Below are 13,073 nucleotides of genomic sequence, written 5' to 3'. Positions count from 1 at the left end.
AATCCTGCACATGGGAATACATAGAGAAAAATGAATGAGAAATACCAACAAATGGGTGATGACAATGTCTGCTTTGATGCTTGAGACAGAAAAGGCACTGGGTGCTTAGAAGCATGGGAGAGATAGGAGAGGAATGTAATTTAAATCTGGGGCAGGTACAGTATTTCCTATGGAAAGTAGTATTGACTGAAGCCAAACAAATAAGAAAGACTTCACCAGGCAAAGAGCAGAAATGAAAGACAGTTGTGTGGGCAGAGGGTCAGCAAATCTGCAGATCCAGCCACAAAGACAAGAAAAAGTCAAGGACCTACAAGAAGGGAAAAGGTAGGAAAAGAAGCTGTAAGATGTAGTAAGGAAATGAAGTTGTATCCTAAGATGGGAAAAGGCACCCTTCAAACATATGCATACCAGTAACATTATACGATTGAGCCTGTAGTAGTATATAAATGTGTAATATATATCATATATCATATATCATATATCATATATGAGGGGAAGGGGACAACATGGAAGGAGTTGGAGGAAGGGGAGGGGAAAAATGATGTAATTATTTTATAATCTTGAAAATTAAAAATGTTGTAATAAATAGAGATCCCTAAGGACACTGTTTATTGCTAGATGACCTATGGTTAAAGCCCTATGTTGACTGGTTAATTCTTCCCTGTGCCATCCCATACAGCTGTGCTTAATTTAAAAAAAAATTCCTATGTTAACTAAGCTGACTTTTCTTTATCTCTCATCATACATGGTCTGCAACCACAAACTATACTTAATTTAGAGAAAGAAAACTGAATTCAAAATCATGTCTTCTTCAAAATGCAAAGTGGATCACTTAGCTTCTCTGTAAAGCATTATTAGAACAAGTAAACAGCTTTAATATATATATTTTATACATATTATTGAAGGTGTTCCTGTGAGGGTTTCAATAACAAAAGACAAAAGATCTGACACATTCTACTTGCAGAAAAGCGCTATATTCGCACTGCATGATCAGAAGTACCATGTAGATACATTTTACCAACAACCTCACTGACAAACAGAACACACGCAGTGATCTCCAGATACCACTTTATGAACTAAATGGAACTGGTCTTCCTTTATATGGGTAATAGAGTAAAGCAGGCACCTGTGGGAGACTTGATTACTCTAACCCAGGGGCCATTTCTGAATGCTGAATTTAGGCAATCTACACACATTGTCCTTTCCCAGTTTGGGCTGGACTTTCCAATTTGCATTTCAAATTCAAAATGTCAGGCCTAATACTCCTTGTGCATCTCTGAGGGCATGACATGGCCTTTATAACTAAATGTTAAAACATAACTGGAGCCTGATAGTTGCAATTCCATTTTAGAATCCCCGGTGCTGTCAAAAGCACTATGTAATATGCTGTCAAGCCAAGTTGGCCAAACTACACAAACTCCAGCATCCTTTTTAGATATTATTCTTAGAATAAGGACCATCTCCTAGCTACTTCCTGTCTCATAGCACTGGGACCAGCATAGTCAAAATTTCATCTCTGCTCATTTATGTCACCAGAGAATTCTCCAGAGGATGTAGTGAGGCACACAAGACAGAAGTTGCTCAAACTCATTTTTCATTGTAGTTCATCTGTTTTTCAAATAAAGCAGGCATCTCTGGTGTAATGGAAAACTGTCCTAAAAGTAGGTAGAATGGGACATCTGGGAAGACTGACCTTCCATGATCTACAATAGTCTGCTTGGTTGGAAACACTGTGAAGATGAGGAATTCAGGATAAAGTTAGCTCAGGGACTCAAGAGTAGCAGAAATATTCAGCAGATGGTATGTCCATGAACAAACATGGTAATATATGTCTGTAATCCCAGCACTTGGGAGGCTAAGGCAGGAATTCAAAGACAACTTGAGGTGCTTAGTGAGTTTCAGGCCAGCCTGAATGACATAGCAAGACCATGCCATCGAATTAAGCCATGTGAAAACTGTAATAATAATTATTGTATGATCCAGTGGATTTTCTCATTGTGTATACTATAAAAAAGTTACCAATAAGAGAATGAATAGAGGATGACAAAACTATTTTGTCAATAAACTAATGAATATTAAATGTAGGTGAAAGAGAAAACAAAAGAAGTTATAGTTTCTCACAGAGGAAATAACAATACAATGTGTGTGGGTGGGTGTGGGGGGGAGTGTGCTGGCTAGTCTTATGTCAATCTGACCCAATCTATAGTCATCTGAGAAGAGGAAATGTCAATAAACAAATTCCTCCAGAAGATCCAGCTGTAGACAAATGTTAGGGCATTTTCTTAATTAGTGATTGATGTAGGAGGGCCTAGTCCATTGTGGGTGGTGAAATCCCTAGTCTGGAGGTCCTCTGTTTCGAAGAAAGCAGGTGGAGAAAGCCATGATGATCAAACCAGTAATCAGCATGCCTCCATGGCCTCTGCATCAGCTCCTGTCTGCAGGATTCTGACCTGCTTGAGGTCCTGCCCTGATTCCCTTCCATGATGAACAAGGACATGGAAGTGTAAGCCAAATAAAACCTTCCTCTCCAACTGGCTTCGGGTGTGGTGTTTCATTACAGTGATTGTAAACCCAACTAAGACAGGGAAGCAACTGCACAGGTGGGCGGGGGTTGGGGGGTAACTGCCTTTTGGTTGACTTAAAAATAGCTTAGTTCAGATCTCCAAGATACAGGTAAAAAGTCAGATCCAGTATCACATATCTGTAATGTCAGCATCCCTTTGGTGATACAGTAGACTGAGAAAATTGCCCAGAAGCTCAATGGCCAGTTAATTTGGAATATGCAGTAAAGGCACAGAAACAGTAAGAAAGATGAGATTGTCTGGGAGAAAGACCCATTCTCTGACCTTCACATGCATGATATATGTACACACACACACACACACACACACACACGGGTAGAAGGGAAAGAGGGAAGGAGAGAGAGAGGGAGGATAAAGTGTGATTTAAAGCATGATTAGGATTAAAAGGCAACCAGGATTTGGAGGTTTAAGTTCTACAGGGGAAACAGCTGAATAAGTGGCTTTCCGTCAAAGATATTTTCCAAGGTCCAGAGTAGCAGAGAGCCCAGGGATCAGTCAGTGGTTTAGTAGTTAGGACACTTACCAGAACTTTTGGCAGCATTGTAGAAATGGGGTAGTAAAAATACTCTGCAGAATCCACAATGTCTGGGACTAATGTCAACCCCTCAGGTGGAGACCAAGTAGACCATATGTCACTATAAGGACAGCCAAACGTAGGGCTCATTGGCAAGCTAGTGTAGCCCAATCAATGGGTATCAGGTTCAGTGAGTGGTCCTGTCACAAAAAATGAAGATGGAGAGAGATTAATCACAGATACCTGATGTCAGATTCACAACTTTCATTTGTGCATTCACACACACACACACACACACACACACACACACACACACACACACACACCTATACTAGCAAGTATTAATATACAGCACATACATACAACAGATGTACAAAAAATAAGTATAAGGCCAAACAAAGTTTTAGAATACAATCAATTATATGATACTTGTAAGAATTAAGCCTTAAATATACTTTTAAACAAGAAATTAGAAAGATTGTAACATTAATAAAAATAGTGTGCATGAATAGTATAGAAAGCAGACTTCAAAAATAGAAATGATTGGTGGAAATGTCTGGTTCACCCAAAGGATGAACCTTATTGAGATAGGATAGGCTGAGCTTTGGGCCACTGTCAAGTTACTCCAAGACCCAATCACCAAGTTACAATTTATTAACATTGGTTTCTATAGATATCAGCTTCTGTTTCAACTGCCTGATAAATACCCCAAGGGCAGAAACCCTATTCACTATTACGTAGCTATGATCTGCATTGGAACAAGGACAGCACAGGAATCCAATCCCTACTTTTAACTAAAATGGATCAGTGGCTTGATGAACAGTTGGGAGTTTGGTCTTCAGAAAAGCAGTATGTTCCCCTGTATTCCAGTTGTGGAGAGGGAAGAGGGATGAGCAAAGAAGCTAAGACGGTGCTGCAGAAACAGTTGTCCTGGGCTAGTGAGAGCATGGAGACCCTAGTCATATAGCTGGGGAAACAGCATTGGACCAAACCAAGCCCTCTGAATGTGGGTGCCAGCTAGGAGGCCAAGACAGTCTGTGGGACCTCTAACAGTGAAGCCAGTCTTTAATTCTAGAGCACAAATGGACTTTGGGAGCCCATTCCCTATGAAGGGATACTATGACAGCCCAGATACAGCAAGGAGGGCCTAGGCCCTCCCCAAAACGATATGACAGACTTTGAAGGTCCCTTGTAGAGGGCCTCACTGTCTCTGGGGAGGAGTTTGGGGAGGTCAGGAGGCTGGCGGGGGAACATGGGAGGCTGGGAGGGTGAGGGAATGGGGGTGGATGTGTAAATATGAGTAGTAATTAAAGAATTTAAATTAAAAAAATATATAAAAAGCAGTATGTTTTCTATACCTGATAACAAGAGTATCTTAATTCTGAACAATGCTTGCATTGTATAGGGGTTTTTAATCTGGTAATACATTCTAATGGTGTAAGTAAGAAGTATCAGAGTCATCCAAGTTATAAAAGTAAAACAGTAAGTTGAAATAATTATAGTTATCCACTGTTAGGCATTGCCTTGTGCCCTGTGCCTGATCCAGCTGACTCTCTACTAACTTCATTTGCCTCTGATTTTTACATTTCAACACATCTGTAGCCACCTGACATCTCAGGTAGTACTAAACCATATGTTCACTATGTTCTTTTTCTGTAGTCTATGCCTGTTATAAGGTTTAATTAGTAAGTCAGACACAATAAGAGATTACTAATACTACTGATAAAATAGAACAATATTTATGGTGTAATAAAGTTTATAGCATCATTATTCCTGTACTCTAAAGCCACTGTTACATAATAGTAGAGTTAGTTGAAAAAAATCACTGTGGTACTGTGACAATCACACTGGTAACAACCAACAGCTGAGATAGTAACAAGTGGGTAAGGAATACAGGATAGACATACTGGACAGAGGGATGAATCCTGTTGCAGACTGGAAGGAACAAAATGACTGAAGACCTCACTATGAGATTAAATATTAGCAACTTTTTGAGTATTTTCATTTACTAATTTCATGATGTGGTTGATTTAGGAGACTGATGCCTCAAATTGTAAATCCTCTGATTTATATTATATACAACATTAAGATCTTCAAAGGAAAATGGGTAGTTGGAAGGGCAGGGATGTAAAACTCTGGGTTCTCTGACAACAAGATGCCCTCAGTTTTTCACAATATCTTCAAACAGTTACTTTGGTTCAACTTAACTAGTTCTGTTTCTATTGTTTCCCTGATACCAACTTCTTAGTTCTTCCATTGCTTAGACCTGAGATGTTCCAAGACGGTGGCCAAACAGAAACAATTTCTACAATCATTTCTCTTCCCAGTAGCCCTTAATTCTGCCATTTCCTATGATGTCCTTGTGAGCATGTTCCATAACCTATCACATTCATTGTCTATGCTTTCAAATGAAGCAGCTCAAAAAAAAATCAAATCAAATCAAATCAAGATGTTCTTTAGGAAGTCTATGGAAATAGCATTGTTCTGTAGGACATTTAAAATCCCTGGCATCTGCTCCGTTTTCATTTTTGCACAGAAAACTACCTGATTCCAAATCATAAATACACTCTACCTTCCTGCAGACCTATAATTGAGTTACTTTAGTTTCCCTGGCAACCAGCACGATTAATTAGAATACTTGAGCATGGTAAGTTTATAGATGCAGAAAATATTTCATGTATAAATAGTGCAATCTGTTTATGCTCACAGGAATTTTCACCCTTGGTTGAGAAGCAGGGTTCCTTTCCCCCATTTGTGTGGATTAATCACACCCTCATAAACTATAAATAATATTCAGAAATTAATGTTGACCCCTTCAGCAAAATTCTCCAGTCCTGGCACTCTTTGGGTGGTTGTTGCCCTGAGGTCCTGGGTCTCTGCTTGGTAAAGCGCAGCTGGGTTCACATTATAAATCTTGACAATACTGATGATAGCATCACGGAGCCACAAAAGCCCCTCTTCTCTTCAAGTAATCTTAAAGGACAGATGCATAAGAACACTTGTGCAAAAACTGGTTTCTCTTTGTGATAAGGTTTTCACTAAACCAAAAGAAGATCATCAATTTGTTTCAGAAAATATCCTGCAGACAATTAATATCAGTTTCACATAGAAAATGAGACATGGGACTATCATATGTTGGGTATTTACTCAATAGATCAGTCATGAATCCTGGTATTTCACAGGTACCAGCCCTTTTAATCAGCATGGTTGAATACTATTGGGACTGTGAACTTCATATTTGAGATGTGAAACTGAGACCTTGGAAATTTAAATAAATTGGTCAGATTTATATCGTTTGGAGTTGAAAGCTGTATTGAGATAAAAAACCTAGGCATCCACACATCTGCCTAGGCTGTCATCATCAGAGGGAAGAACAGCCCAGTCTCTTGGTTTGCACAGACTCCAGCCCCACCCATCTGCTGATACAGGTGAAATGGGGTGATGCTTTCAATCCATCCTCTTTGCTGAAGTATGCTTGCTTTTTGCTGATGTTTTCAAAAGCTATACCCAAAATTTTGTACTGCTTCTCAAGAAGTAACTGGCAGTTCTATTTATTAATTGTTGGTCTCAGTGTCTGTGCTACTGGTATTATATTCAGAAAGTGGCCTCCTATGCCTATGTGTTCAAGGGTACTTCCCACTTTCTCGCCTAGGAGGTTCAGTGTAGCTTGATTTTTGTTGAGGTCTTTGAACCATTTGGACTTAAGTTTTGTGCATAATAATAGATATTGATCTATTTTCATTTTCTACATGTTAGAATCTAGTTATGCCAGCACCATTTGTTGAAGATGCTTTCTTTCTTCCATTGTATAATTTTAGCTTCTTTATCAAAAATCAGGTGTTCACAGGTACATGAGTTAATATCAGAGTCTTCAATTCAATTCCATTGGCCTACCTGTCTATTTTTATGCCAATGAATCAAGCTGTTCATTACTATAGCTCTACAGCAGAGCTTGAAGTCATGGGTGGTGATGCCTCTGGAAGTTCCTTTATTATACAGGATTATTTTTGCTGTCCTGAGCTTTTTGTTTTTCAACATGAAGCTAAGTATTGTTCTTTCGAGATCTATGAAGAATTGTGGTGGGATTTTGGTGGGGATTGCATTGAATTCTTTTGGTAAGATTGCCATTTTTAGTATGTTGATACTACCTATTCAAGAGCATGGGGGAATCTTTCCATTTTCTAATATCTTCTTTAACTTCTTTCTTTAAAGACCCTAAGAGAAACATACTTGGACCTCCCTGAGAAGGAGAAATAGACAAGATCTCCTAATTAAACTGAGCAAATTGGGAGTGCAGGGAGAGGAGGGAGGGTGGTAGAGGAGTGGGTAGTGGAAAAGGGGAGGGGGAGAACATTAGGGATCAGGAAGGTTGAGTTGGGGGAAGGACAGAGAAGGAGAGCAAGGAAAGTGATGCCTTGATAGAGGGAGCCATTGTGGGGTTAACGAGAAACCTGCCCCTGAGAAATTCTCAGGAATCCACAAGGATGACCTCAGCTAAGAATCTAAGCAATTAGTGGAGAAGGTAAATTAACTGCCATCCCCTATATTCAGGTAGATGACTACCTTAATTGCCATCATAGAGCCTTCATCCTGTAATGAATGGAAGCAGATGAGATTCACAACTAAGCACTCAGCCAAATGCCTGGAATTCAGTTGTAGAGAGGTTGGAATGATAACATGAGCAAAGGGGTCAAGACCATGATGAGAGACCCACAGAAACAGCTGACCCAAACAAGTGGGAGCTCACTGACTCCAGACTTACAGCTGGGGAACCTGCATGGTGCCAAGTAGGGCCCCCTGAATTTGGTGACAATTATGTGGCTTCGACAATTTATAGACAGTTTATGGGGCTTTTGGCAGTGGAACCAGTATATATCTCTAGGGCATGAGCTGGCTTTTTGGAGCCCATTCCTTATAGAGGGATACCTTGCTCAACCTAGAAGCTGGGATGACGGGTAGGGGGTTAGGGGGTCGGGGAGGGGGTCGGGCTGGGTCCTGCCTCAAATGATGTGACAGACTTTGATGGTTCCCCAATGGGAGACCTCTCACTCTCTGAGGGGTGAATGGGGGCAGGGTAGAGACAGTGTGGAGGATTAAGAAGAAGGGAGGGAGGGAGAACTGGGATTGTTATATAAAATAAGATTGTTTAAAAAAATTTTAAAAGTAAAAGAAATAACTGGCAATACATGTAGGTGAGTCTCCTGTCCCCAGACTGGGTTGTAACGGGACATTTCCCAGGTACTAAAGCTCTTTGACAGTCTGGCTGTGAACCCAGGGAAGGACCAGTTTTCAATGCTAGAACAGATAATAGCACATGTTGCCACTGCGATATTTATAGCTGGCAAAAAGCTCTGGGTACCACACTTAGGAATTACATCATGATACCCTTTGGTAAGACTATATTTTCTAAGATTACACTATTTCCTTCCAAGAACCATGAAAAATAATAATAACTACAGAAATTTACCTTATCCCATCCTTGACTCAGTTATCATAGCCCTGGTAAGTAATAGATACTTTTAGCTATTATGTCAGTAATTCACATATTGAAACTTGGACAAAGATTACAAGGATGTTTGATTAACAGTCCTGATTATGACCAGTTCCCAATGTCACTGTTCCCCTCTCATGTACTTGTGATAGTAAGTGATAGATTCATACAGTCTATCCATCTACTTAAGTCTATTTGTTTTACATCCCAATATCCATTTTCCGGAGAAGTCACACTAAAGATATTCATGATCTTAGCTAAAGATTGGCAGATGTTGTTAGACTAGGAAGTACATTCATAACATTTTAGATGCTATTTCCAATGCACAAATATTGTTTGTATTTCATTACATCAGAATACTTTTTAGAATTTAAGACAGATACTTGCCTTGAAGTTTATCTACACTGGCTTGTTAAGAACACAGAAAGGTCTAAAGGTTGACCTTATTAAACATGACTTACTACTTACAGAATATATTCAGTGGACAAGATTGCTGGCATTTTGGTCTCTGTTCCTCCTATTTTTAGGTCTGTACTTCATTATTTTCTTCCTTCTTTCCTTCTCTCCTTCCTTCCTCCCTTCTCTCTGTCTTTTACCTTTTCAACCTCTCCTTTCTTTTATCCCTTCATTCCTTTATTTTTCCTTCTCTTCATTCTCCTTCCATCTTTCCCTTACTTCTTTCTTTCTCTTGCCCATCCCTTGTGCATGGAATAGAATTGTTCTTTTTATCCCTTTCCTTTCTAGCCATCTCAGACTCACCCATCCCTGCATCTGTCCAGATAGGAGTGCTGTAAAAAACAGCTAGCCATTCATATTCTAGGGCTGAAAATACTCTCTTGGGTTAATGGATATTAGAGTTGAAGCCTTAATAACATTTCCCTAGACACGAGTATTATCAAATTTGCACTTCTATATTCCTGGACAGAAAATTAGAAATCTCACTCAAGACATTTATGAACTTTCCTCTAAACTTAAAGACCATAGTCAGGGTCTCACAGTATTCATAGTTTAATATTCAATGTAAGCCAAGAAGATATGAGAGGTCAATTCATCTTGTGAGATTAAACTTTCAACATCAAGCCAGGTAGTAGTGGCATATGCCTTTAATCCCAGCACTTAGGCAGTGGCAGGTTGATCTCTGAGTTTAAGGCCAACCAGGTCTACAGAGAGAGGCCCAGGACATCCAGGGATAAACAGAGAAACCCTGTCTCAAAAACAAAAACAGAACAACGACAACAAAAACAAACAATAAGTAAAATACCAACATCATTAATATACTGCTAAATATTTATTTTCTGGAAATTTAAAAAATATATTTGAGAAATTAACCTGTTGAATTAATGTGGCCAGTATGTTTTCATATAACTACATGAAACCTAATTGTGTTGTGAAAGATTGAACTCATGCAGAAAGAATTCATTTATTGCTTGGGAGATTAAGAGTTGCTGACATCGTGATAGAAAACAATTAAAGCAGTTGTGAATGCCAGTCTTCTTCTGCCAACGGTTCATGTGTCCTATTTGATGACATAGGAACAATGCCAAGGGAAAATGATCATTGTCTGTAACATCAATGTCTGTGGCATTAGAGTGATGGAAATTTCTAAGTCATAGCTTTCTGGTTAGAGCAAAAATTTTAAATATATTGTCAGAATTGTCACAAAGGCTCATGCCTAAATGCTTTAGGAAAAGTTTAGATGATCAAAAATCTCCCCTTTTTGTCTTGGCGGTGAAGTATTTGGTCTTTACTGTTGCTTGTCTTATCTTCACTTTGAATGAAATCCCTCAGTCCTTTTAGCCTGTTTTTTGGTGACACCTTTCAATTTTATTGGCTTTCATAAGTAGTTATTAAAAAGCATTTTGCCTTGTTTCTTTATACCTAATTCATCCCCTTAAATATTTTATCTCCTTTAGATGGTAGGTCCCAAACCTGTAGCTATAAAATATTTCAGATTTTTTAAACAAATTTCCTTATATTGTTCATTTACAAGTTGTAGCTCTGGAAAAAGGAACCAAGTTAGACTTGGGGCTCAAGGAATTAATAATGTAAATGTTTAATCTAGAGTCAACTGATATCCAGTGTATGCTCAGTTCAGAAAAAAAAATATCCCTGATAGACGAAAGTAGACTTAGTAGACTTCCTAGGGAAGGCCTTATCCTTTCCGTGGAACAGATATGAGGAGGTGGGGGAAGTGGAGTGAGTGGGGGGAAAGAAGGGAGGGGGATCTGGGATTGGAATGTAAAAAATAAACTAATAAAAATATGTTGACGCTTCCTTCCCTCTCCGCCTCCCTGACCTCTCCTGAGCCCTACTCCTGCCCAGTGTCCCCATCACCCCAGGATCTCTCTGGGCCTGTGGCTGCATAGAGTGGACCCTCCTGCATAGAGTAGACCCACCCAGACAGGAAGGAACTCCTTGAGTCCGGGAATACCTCAATCTTCCTTCCCCCTCAGCTGCCCCAACCTCTCCTGAGTGAGGAGACTACCAGGAGAGGCAAGACCATACATATCTGCAGACATTGAAGTCTTGGCCCACACACACCACCAGGTGACAAGAGCAGATAGAGAGATCCCACCTGTATCCACTGGAAGAAGAGATGGAAAGAAGGCATAATAAGTACACACTCAGCAGAAAGACCAATATGACACCACCAGAACCTAGGGACTCCAAACAGCTAGATCTGAACAGCACAACACAGAGGAAGAAGAAGAAGAGACAGACCTAAAAATCTACTTCATGAAGAAGTTTGAGACGCTTAAAGAGGAAACAAGAAAATCTCTTAAAGAAATAGAAAAAGCTTTCTGCTGACTGACCCAGGAACTAGGTGAGTGAGTCTCTACCCTTACCCAACTCCCTCCCAAAACATCACTCACCCAGACCCCCCCCCCCAGCCTGAGCCTGCAAGCTTGAGGTAGACACACCCAGGCAGGGAGGAGCTCCCTGCTCCCTGAATCTGGTAGCACCCCACTCTTCCATTCCGCCGACTGACCCAGGAACTAGGTGAGTGAGTCTCTGCCCTTACCCAACTCCCAACCAAACCATCACTCACCTCGACCTCTCTGGGCCTGCGTCTGCCTGCTTGAGGTAGACACAGATAAACAAGGAGGAGCTCCCTGAATCTGGAAATACCCCACTCTTCCATCTCTTTATGCCAACCGATCCACAAGGAGTGAGGAGACTACAAGGAGAGGCAAAACCATCCAGAGTTGTGGACATTGAATTCCAGGCCCCCACAAACCACTGGGTCACAAAAGGAGATAGAGAGATCCCACCTGCACCCACTAAAAGAAGAGATGGGAAGAAGACAGAATAAGATTTCACTCAACAACAGAAAGACCAATATGACACCACCAGAATCTAGGGACTCCACTCCAGCAAGATCTGAAAAGCCCAACACAGAGCATGAAGATGAGATGGACCTCAAAAATTATCTCAGGACAATGATAGAGACCTTTAAAAAGGAAACAAGAAAATCACTTAAAGAAATAGAAGAAAAAGCAAACAAAAAAATTACATGAAATGGAGGAAAAGACAAACCAAAAAATTCAAGAAATAAACAAATCTCTTAAATAATCTAAAGAAACCCACGAAAAAACATCCAAACAAGTGAAGGAAGTTCTTGAAACTCAAAGCATGAAAGCTGAAATAGACACAATAAAGAAAACATAGAATGAGACGATGCTGGAAATGGAAAGGCTGGATAAATGATCAGGAACTAACGATGTGATTATAACCAATAGAATTCAAGAGATGGAAGAGAGAATCTCAGCTATTGAAGACTCACTAGAGGATATACATTCATCAACCAAAGAAAACCTCAAGTCCAACAAATCCCTAATACAAAATATCCAGAAAATATGGGACACTGTAAAAAAGACCAAACCTAAGAATAATAGGTGTAGAAGAAGGTGAAGAAATACTGCTTCAAACAGAAAACATATTCAACAAAATCATAGAAGAAAACTTCCCCAACCTACAGAAGGATATGCCTATGAAAGTACAAGAAGCTTACAGGACACCAAACAGACTGGACCACAAAAAGAAGTCCCCCCGACACATAATAATCAAAACACCAAATCTACAGAATAAAGAGAAAATATTAAGAGCAGCAAAGGAAAAAGGCCAAGTAACATATAAAGGCAAACCAATCAGAATCACACCCGACTTCTCAATGGAAACTCTGAAAGCCAGAAGGTCCTGGATAGATGTCCTACAAACACTAAGGGAACATGGATGCTAACACAGACTACTGTACCCAGCAAAGCTTTCAATCACTGTAGATGGAGAAGACAAGATATTCCATGACAAAACCAAATTTAAACAATAAATATCCACAAATCCAGCACTACAGAAAGTCCTAGAGGGAAAACTACAACCCAACAAAGACAACTACACTCACAAAAACATAGGTAATAGATAATCCAAATTTAACAAACAGGAAAAGAAACAGGAGGGCGAAATCCACACACAATGACACCACCAAGAA

This window comes from Cricetulus griseus (genome assembly GCF_003668045.3).
Source record: "Cricetulus griseus strain 17A/GY chromosome 1 unlocalized genomic scaffold, alternate assembly CriGri-PICRH-1.0 chr1_1, whole genome shotgun sequence".
In the NCBI taxonomy this organism is placed as follows: Eukaryota; Metazoa; Chordata; class Mammalia; order Rodentia; family Cricetidae; genus Cricetulus; species Cricetulus griseus.
The sequence above is the reverse complement of the archived record's forward strand: the minus strand, read 5'-3'. Positions refer to the sequence as shown.